Source organism: Hibiscus syriacus, unplaced genomic scaffold, assembly GCF_006381635.1.
Source record: "Hibiscus syriacus cultivar Baekdansim isolate YM2019G1 unplaced genomic scaffold, ASM638163v2 tig00116961_pilon, whole genome shotgun sequence".
In the NCBI taxonomy this organism is placed as follows: Eukaryota; Viridiplantae; Streptophyta; class Magnoliopsida; order Malvales; family Malvaceae; genus Hibiscus; species Hibiscus syriacus.
Window position 1 is genome coordinate 717,378 of NW_024063487.1, and position 10,517 is coordinate 727,894.

Genomic DNA, 10,517 nt, shown 5'->3' on the forward strand with positions numbered 1-10,517 from the left:
ACAAAAAACGTGTGTCATAAAAAATGTCATATTTTTTAAAATCTGAACGATTTATGACTTACAATAATGTGTGTCATATTTAATAGTCATAATCCAAAAAATTTTAAAAAACACGGAGTACAATTTCAATTCTGTGTCATCCATAAAAGTCGTATTTTAATTTTTCCACAATTATTTTCATCATTCCCGCTTCTTCCCCCTCAATAACCAGTTAACGTCGTATGCTTCCCCTCATTTTTCTCTTTGCATCAGTTCACTGGTTTCCATAGGAATTCCTCATTTGCTAGATAAGGCTAAGACTGAAGGTGGAACTGAAGACTGAAGGTGGAACTGAAGACGATGGAGAAGATGAATATGAAGGTGATGATGGAAATAGAGATGAGGATGGAGATGACAAAGAAGAAGAGGAACTGACGATGAGAAATAGATTGAAGAGAATTTCTTTTAGTCTAAAAAGGTTGGTCTTCTCCCTTTCTTATATTGATTGATCTCCTAACATTAGATTGATTCATTGATTGTGAATTTGGTTACAGGCAGCGGCATTATTGTGCATAGGATTTGGCAGCTTTTCTGACCCTCCAGAAGCGCAGGGTCTCGCTCATTTTCTAGGTTTCGTTACTTTCAGCTATATTCATTCTTCTCAACTACACTAATTTCTACTCTGCTTAATATTCGTGAGTTTTAAAAGTCCATTTTCAAGGTTCTCAAGGGAAGCCAGAGTTTAAGGTGAGAATTTGATTCATCTCTGTTTCCTTACCTAGATAGAAAGATACACCTTTGGAGCCTTTTTCATGTTTGGTAAAGTTTACTAAAAAAACTGCGTACCTTTTATTTGATATAAGGATTGAATGTAGAGAGACGAAAAAACAACATATGGGTTATTAAAGAAAACTTGAGACTTTTTCGTGTTTATTAGTTTTGGCAAAGATGGGCGGTATCAAAAGAGCTAAAATTTGAAATAAATTTAATAATTTTTTATTCTAATCACGTCATTATGAGAAGTATGCCTTTTGTTTTATATGATTTCATTGCTGCTTTTGATATTCTTAGTGATAACTGTTGGTTTTTTATATTTTATTTTGACTAAGTGTGCAACACGATATTGTCTGAAGTCTAAACAATCTTGCAGGAGTAGAACCGGGAAAGTCTTAGATCACTGTATTGCTTGGCGTTTTGTTTTTAGACTATTGCTACTGCTATGGCTACGACCAAGATTCGGAGGAGTAGTTTCTCTCGAAACCTTTCCACTACAGCCCCATCTCTAGGCCCTGGACTTATGTGTGGGCCTAATGGCACGGTTTTTCTATCTTCTGGGATGCACGACCTTGACAGTAATGCATACACATAATTGCCTAACATATTCTTATCACTGACTTGAGTGATGTGTTCTCTTATTCAATAGTTTTTACTTGTTATGCAGAGGTATTGGGTGGTGGGTTCCCTTTGGAAAGCCTGGTTATGGTGATGGAAGATGCAGAAGCACCACATCACATGTTTTTGTTGAGGAATTTCCTGGCTCAGGGACTTGTCCACGGTCAACCTCTTCTTTATGCTAGTCCAGCCAGAGATCCAAGGCGATTTTTGGGTACTTTGCTCAGTCTTGCTGTATCCAAAGATGACAAATCCCGGGAACCCGATCCAAATAAGGTCCCTTTATCTTTGACACTTGTTTTCTTTGGTTTCTCAAGTTTGTTTGAATTATCTAGTGTTTAAATGCTCAGATTATGAATGTTGTATTCAAAAAAATTGTAGGAGAAAGGTATGATAATTGCTTGGCAGTATAAGAAGTATTTTAGTGAAAATCAGCTCACTTTTGATGGCCAAAGAGGTAGTTTATCCCTCATTACACTCCTCACTTTTCAGTTGTTTTCTGAAAGTACACTATTCTTAACCAATGCTAAAGCTACCGTCACTTTTCTATTGTTTGTTTGAAAGTGCCTTGTTCTTAACCAATGTCCATGCTATCACTCTTCAGTTACTTATCTGAAAAATGCCTTGTTCTTAATCAGTGTTCATGTTATTTTCTTTTCCAAAGTACAAGTGTTCTCTCTTTATGTGAACATGGTGCAGATGGAAAATGTGAGTACTCTAATGAATTTTTTTTTGCGGAAGCCCCTAGAGAGGCACTTACTTAATCAATGGCCATCACATAGATTGGGTTAGCATCCAAGATATTTATGACCTTACCACTCTTCAGGATCGATGTGCAACATTTTTATCTCAGTTCCCACAGTATCATTGTTTGCCTTCTTGTTCATATATTAATGATGTTGGAATTATTTGATCATGCTGGCATATTTGCTAGTATCTTTCAATTCCCGCGAAATTATTAGATTTTATTATTACTTGTTATGTCATCTCCCTTATAGCTGCATGAAGAATCCTGTATGAAGCTCCAAAATCTTAATTTTAGTGTCTTTGACTAACTTGCCATTACCTTTCTTTTCCTTCTTTCCATTTGGTATACTTGTCGGTCATTCCTCTTTTTCGGCAATCTTGTAGAAATGATGGCAACATTTCTTGTGCTAGTCATATCGCTATCTAATCATGTTGTGCTCCACAGTGTGCGTATTCCAACATAATTAGAGGAAGACTTTTTAGATTTATTGAGCTATTATAAATTCCTATTTCTTTTCCTTACGAGTGCTTAAATATAAGATGTTTTTGGACCACTGAAGTTGTAGAAGTCATAGTTTTGGAACTCACTTTGATGGCATGCTATTTTTAAAGGGTCATAATATGAACTACAGTAGGAGTGGGATATGCTTAACTACTATTAGATCTCTCAAAAGCATGGTATAGTCTTCGAATTCGGTAGCCATAATAACCTTTCCTCCTTTCCATCTTTCACCATCCTTCTGTAAAAGATGGCAGCACATGGCAGACACGTTGCTTTTAGTCAAAGCAATTCAAGGTTTATTGTCAGTCTACATCATACTAATCATTTTCACTTATTGGTTCCAAGTTTGTACCGATTTGTTAATATTTTGGATTCTTCCTTCAGATGAAGACAAGAAGTTGGCACTACTCCTCACTAGTCACCAAGATATGGTTGGCTTTCTGAATGTGCACAAAGTGGCACGCATCAACACACATGTTCTTAAGCATTAATCTTCATCCCAATCTTGTACAGCTTTGATGCCTTATAAATGATAAGTGATTCTTGATTAGTCCGTGGAATGTAGATAATGTTTTTCATTTGCATCAATTTCCATTTCTTAACCCCTCAAGTTTATTTAATATGCTTAACTACTACTAGTACTACTATTATGCTGATATAAGATTTTAATACCCTGAAATTAATATGATCACAATAACAATGTTTCTTATTGTGTTTCTGTAATTGGCAGCTCAATTTTATAATAAAATGTACCTAGTTAGTTATTTATCCTATGATGGTTTCTATATTTGTGTTTCTATATTATATGTGCTTATATTTTTTTAAGGTTGCTTCGCGAATTTTGTGTTTTTTAGCCACAATTGTTAATGGTACTTCACTTTTTCCTTGCAGATATTTTACATCATTGGTTATCTTTATCAATATCTTAAATTATTGCGTCAACTTTTCCCTCAAGAATGGATATTTAATGTCGTTTTTTATAAATAAAACTATGAAGCTATATTTATTTCTAATTTATGGTATTTGCTGTTGTATTCCATTAGCTATTCATTTTGTTTCTTTGTTGTAGAAAATTTGGTTGTTTATCCACCAGAACATGTTATCTTTGGAGACTATGTCTATGAGTTATGGGATGAGGAGACGATAAGAAAGATTCTAGGTTTCTTCACTCCTAGAAACATGAGAATTGATGTAGTAAATAAATCCTTCAAGCTAAATGGTACCATGTTCTGTTCTATTTAGTCATCATATTCTTATTGTAAAATATTGGACCATGTTTCTATGTTCCAAGAGTCTAAAAACAATGACGATCTAATTTGAAGTCATATGGCTTTCTTTGATTTGCAACTACCAGTTGGTTGGATTGTCCCTTTTACATTGTAAATTCCCACAATTATCATGTTTCTTATGTTATGTTGATTTTGTTTAACTAAAATGTGCTTAATTTCTTTTATTTATACTAATAATTATGGGAAAGCAACTGAGTGCATATACTCTCTGACACACAATGTGTGTCATCTTCATTTATGACGAGGGCTTCAATGACAAGCAATGTAATTCATACATGCGTGTCATAAATTTATGACACACAAATGTGTGTCATCTTCATTTATGAATGACTTTAATGACACGCAATGCGCGTCATAAATGTGCGTCATAAATGTGTCTCATAAATGCGTGTCATAAATGCGCATCATAAATTTATGACACACAGTTGCACGTCATCTTAAATTCATGTCGGTGGCTTCAACGACAGGCAAATGTGTGTCATTCTCACTAATAGACGACGCGCAATACACGTGATTAAAGGGGTTTTTTCTACTAGTGTAACAAGTAAAGATTTCCATGATCCATATCCGGTAAAATAATACTGTCCATTGAAACCAATTATTTAAATATCATATATAAAGTTCCATCATAGTTCATCAACCATCATCCATTGAATCATAAAATTCCAGTTAAATATATATATATATTTAATAAACTAGTTAAAACCATCAAATAGTACATAGGGAACACACCTCGATAATAGTTTCAAACTGTGGATCTATTGCGTACTGGCCTCGCCACGCTCTGCTACAGATCTCGAACCTAATTCATAATAACACTATATTATTAGTGGTTAACATAATTAATTTTTGAAATCATAAGATTTAAGGGTCATACGAGTGAATGTGGGCCCATGCGGTTTAACTGATCTAGAAGAACTAGGTCTAGCTGTCGAGCGATCAGGAGAGTCTCTTGTACCTTCAAACAATAATAATTTATTAGTCCCAAGTCTTACGTAATCATTCAAAGCTAAAACTCTTAAGTACATATGCATTTTTCGGGTTTGACTATCAATTTGGAGGTTTTCGAGTCTGAATTTGACCAAACGAATTGCGGAATCAGAATCAGGATGTTGAATAACATAAAATATGACTTTTAGAAAAATTGAATTTTTGGTCAAATTGAAAGTCAACTAGTTTAACTGACTATTTGGAGGCTTTCTAGTTCAAATTTAGAGAAATGTACCCCAAAAATGGATTCGAGACATCGAAAAAAGTTAGAATAGGTATACTTGGAAAAAGTCAACGGTCGGTTAATGGCCAGTCACGCAGGTCAAAGTTTTAGTCAACAGACTTGCGGATCGGGTTCAGTTATGGGGATCACACCACTAAAAGCGTACCTCGGATTTGATATCCGGATAGGCATCCTAGGCTGTTTTCCTGAGGTACTTTATCATACCCACACAAGAAAGCGCAATGCTCTTCGTGAGGTATGATGTTTCTCTCTACTTAGGTAAACCGGGATTGAGCTCAGGTTTAGAGCTATGATATGCAACAATACTTAATATTTCATAGAAGTGTAAGCATTAGAGAGAAAATCTTTTTTTGGAAATAACATAATGGACCGTAAATTAAACAATAACAAACTCGTAATTTCCAAATGGTAAATATAGGGTAACCAACTCGTTGCTCGACTCTCAATTTGTTTTTAAAAACAAAAGTTCCCATCAGAGTCGTGAAACCATTGACACCATTTTTTTCCCGGGCAGGGAAAGATCGATACTGACTCGGGGTTTTCTATTTGAAATGATTTTCTAAATGTGAGAAGTCACCACCAATCATTTAAGGTGCGATTGGAACACCGTGAAAACCAGGGTGATTTTAGTAACACATTTTATTTTAGTAAAATATCGAGTTTTAGGGTATGGGAAAATCCAAAAATTAGGTTCGGTAGTCGGTTACGCATGGGGAAGGATTTGTACCCCCACTAGCGCCCAAAAATTGGCACCTAGTTGATTACCCCATATTTAAAATTAGAAATTTTGACTTCAATCTTTATTTAATTTAAAAATCATTAAGGATGCAAAGTTAAAAATGGTATTCGTTTATCGAGACTGGTATCATTCTCCCCTGAGCGTAAATTCGGGAGATCAAATATTGTGTCTAATAACCGAATATTGCCTCGTTTTAAGAAAACATGATGCAGTTTTGAAAAGGATGTTATCCTATTTTTGGAATCACCATTAGTCACTCCCTGTTCATAATTGTGAGAGATATACCATTAATTTCCTTATAAGTGAACATTGCCTTAGGTTTAAAAATAAAATGTAATCAAAATTTTATTTAATCCTAATTAAGCTGCAAGTAAATTAATGGTTTTTTCTAGCTTAATGTGTCAAATTATGAAAATTCAGGAACATAGGGACTCTTATATAAAAAAAACGTAAGCTCTAATATTAATCCTATTTGATTATGTAAATGTTAAAGTTCTAATTAAGATTGGGGACTGAATGGTCAAATGATTAAAATAAAATAACTAAAATTATGAGATTTAAATATAAAATCCTAAAACATAAGGATCCATATCTATAAATCTTAATGATTAAAGGATTAACCTATAAATTTAAGCCCTAATAATTATTAAAAGCAAGTTACTAAATTAAAATTATTTGAAGATTAATAAATTAAGTAATCGAACAATCAACTCAAGTAATCAGGCATTTTAGTGCGAAAACTCTAATCGAATTGTTCTCTAATTAAACTATAGTGTTTACCTAATTTCTAATCTAATTGGAATATTAATATAATTTAAAAACTAAGTCTAGAAGTGTGAAACTATGAAACAAGTTAAAATAATAATAAACTTAATAATAATTATAATAATTAAAACAGGAGATAATAAAAATGGTAAAACAACCAAAAATATATAAAAATATAAACAAAAAATATACAAGGACCTAATTATAATAAAAATCTAATTACATTGACTAAAATGCAATAAAATAAAAACTAGTAAGTAAATAGGAAATAAACAATGATCAAAACGCAAAAATTAAAATAACAATAGCTAAATAAAAAACTAATAGGGACTAAATTGAAATGAAACAAAACTGAGTAATAAAACTAAAATAAATAAAAAACCAAAGGTCCATTGACCAAAGTGTAAAAACACGGCTAAATTTGAAGGACTAAAATAATGAATTTACCAGATAATTTGAACATGCATAACAAATCGGTGATATAGCAATTTTGGTCATTATAGGGACCAAAACGTAAAAACACGGCAAAGTTACGAGCCTTTAAGACGTAATTTACCCACAAATTATTCCTATATATACTAATATTTCATTTTTTTTTCTCATTTTATAACCAAACACTAAAAAAATGGGGAGAGTTCTCTCAACTCTCCGTCGGCCGGCCGCCTCGAACCCCTCCGACTGCCTTCCAGCAGCACGCGGTGGCCGGACTTCCCAAACTCACCCAAAACAATCTCTTCACCTCGATGTAACACCCTAACACTAAATTTAGACCTAAAACTAACACAAACCCCCTCAAATCTAGCCCCGACTGTTCAATTTACACGAGCTCCGATCGCCGTGAAGGCTTCCTCCGACTCAGGTAAGCTACTGCTTGTCTCTTTTTCAGACTAGTATATTTTTTTATACATACAAATGGTTTTGTTCTACATTTTCGAAACTGTAAAAAAAACCTTGAAATAAATCTGCTTTTTTTGCTTTATTGTGAATCTGAAAAGAAATTCCCCTCTTACATTTTTGCCTCGGGTTCATATAGCCCCCGATTCTTACATTACTTTTTTTCCTTACTTTTCTTTTTCTTTCGCTTTTTTTTACTTCTTTGAAACAAAATGATTGAATTCAAATAGTTGATATCATTTTGTTTTTACTGTTGATCCGACTGGAATTTGGTTGATGGAGAAATCGGTGGTAGTGGAGAAATCGGTGGCCTACCGGGTCGGGTCAGTTCCGGGTTGGATCCAGGTTGAACCTTGGGCCTGGTACGGGTTGAAAATTGGTGATTACATTTATCTTATTCCAAACGCCACTTAATGATAATATTTTTAAATTATTATTAAATATAATATTTTCCTATTATTTTAAAGTGTAAAATATATTACGAAGCTAATTCACACTTAATTATAAGATTTCTTCTTAAAGGTTGTATGGATAAGCTGAGATATCTATGAACATTTATTAAAATTTTATTCTATATTTTGAAATAGAGATCTTTGCCCATTACTTCAATAAATAAGTTGTTTAATTTTTTTCACTAAGCCCAATATATTTTTATTTTAAGAAATATTAAAAACCTCGAAATGGGATTACAAAATTAAAGAATGATGCACGAAAGATAAACATTCTCATAAAGCGTATTGCAACAGATCAAAAGCTCACCTAATGATAAAAACGAAGTCACAAAACTAGACAACTTAATTGATAGCACCACAATAGGTTAAAAGATACTACAAATATGCCCCTACCATAGACTTAGACCATGTTTAACACAAGCATACCTCGTTCAAATTAAAAGCATATGCAACTCACATAACAACCAATCCTATTAAGAAAAAAAAGACTTTTTTCTACAACCTCAATCTCGACCTTATCAACTTCATTTCCCTTGTGAGAATTTTTAACCTAGAAAAATGCCTTCATTAAGCATGAAATGCCAGTTCTCCGATTTCAACACTAAGCTTGTCTCCTCGTATCGTTGCAATACCTTTGTCAGATTGTTGAGGCAATGTTTGATGTTTTCTCAAAAAATGAAATAATTTACCCATGAAGACTGACATGTTTTTTCTACCATGTCAAAGAAAATTGCCATAATAAAACATTAAAATGTTTTTGGCTCATTCCATAGCTCAAAAGGCATTCGTTTAAAATAAAAGGTATCGTAGGGACATGTTAATGTTATTTTCTCATGATTCTGTGGTGCAATATCAATCTGTTTGTAACTAGATTATCTGATAAGTGTTTAATTGTTTTTAAATATTTTACTTTTAAATTACTCCTTAATCATTTGTTTTTGTGGCTTAATTATTCGTTTTGATTCATTTTCTATGCAGGACGTCAAATTCTTGAAATTGCACAAAAAGGGTAGAATTCTGCAGTTTTTTTATTTTCGGAATCAAAGCTGGCTGGAATTCGGATTTGAATTAAACTCAAGTTTAGGATTGTTGAAAACATTTTGATATTTCGATATAACAAATTTAGATAAATGAATTTTAAGATTTTCTAAAAAGATTTTCTAAGTATATTCGATATAATTATTCGAATATCAAAATATTACTCCAAATCTTTCAAATGTCATTTTTAATCCTTACTCAAGTGTAAAATTAAGATTTAAACTTAAAATAATTTAAAAATAATTTTACAAAATATTTCGAACCATTTTAAAGCCAAAAATTCCAGATTGCTCAGAGGGAACCGATTCCCCCCAAGGGGGTATCGATTCCCCCATGAATGGTTTGGCTCCGAGAAAAACAAAATGCTCGGAGGGAACCGATTCCCCCAAGGGGTATCGATTCCCCCCTGTTTAACGGTCAAAATATTTGAATTTTACACTTAGGGAGCCGATTCCCCTTAAGGGGTACCGATTCCCCCCACGCTCCAAGTTTTTTTATTAATTGATTTCACACTAAAACGGCTATATTATATTCACTAATCATCCCCAACGTTCAGAAGTGATTCAAGGTGTATTTAAGTAAGATTAGAAGCCATTGATCAATAACAAGAAATATCAAGCAACTAGAATCAAGAGAGAATCAAAGAGAAAGCATCAAACCTCAAGTTTGAGCATTTCAAGCCTATTTTTCATTCAATATTCATTTTGCTTTCAAGAACACTTATTGTGCTCAATTGTATTCATTCTTGAGTGTTCTTTTCTTTGTTCTAGAATTGTGTAACCAGTCTACCTTGTGAGGATTTCCTTGTAAGTTTGCAAATTTGTATTGTTCTCTTTGGGAGAGAGTGTTCTCAAGAATTTTGGGTATAATTCTTGAGGGTTTGTAAGGTTACTCTTTGTCCTCAAAAGAAAGACAAATTAATGAATTTGTGGAAAATCCTTAGTGTGGATAGCTAAGGTAGTGGACGTAGACTTTGGTTGAGAAAGTCGAACCACTCTAAATCGCTGTGCAAATTTCTTTCAATTTTCTGCAAAAGCTTCCACCAAAATTTTAATTGCCAATTCACCCCCTCTTGGCCATATTCGTCAATCGATTAACTCAACAATTGGCACCAGAGCCTAACTCATTTGAAGGATCACCTCTTGAGTCGATTCGGGAAGAGTTACATCGATAATCAAGGTCATTAATGGCCTCTACTTCAAACTTCGACTCCGGTCTAGATTCGATGCCTGTCAACAAGCCTCATTTCTTCAATGGGGCTAACTATGCCTATTGGAAAAATAGAATGATGTACTTCATTCAATCAAGTGACATGGGATCATAGAATGTCGTAGAAGAAGGATACTTCAAGCCTCTCACTCATCCAAGATTATGGAGTGAAGGAGGGACAAAAATGTTCCAGCTCAACTCCAAAGCCATCCATATTATATTTTGTGCTCTTGGACCAGATGAATACGTAAGAGTTTTATCTTGTACAACCGCCAAA

The 10,517-nt window shown here is 33.5% G+C and overlaps 1 pseudogene; it reads left to right on the forward strand.

Annotated features, from left to right (window-relative positions):
• Nucleotides 1-1,198: 1,198 nt before the first annotated feature.
• Nucleotides 1,199-3,111, forward strand: LOC120189923 (annotated as a pseudogene).
• Nucleotides 3,112-10,517: the final 7,406 nt, after the last annotated feature.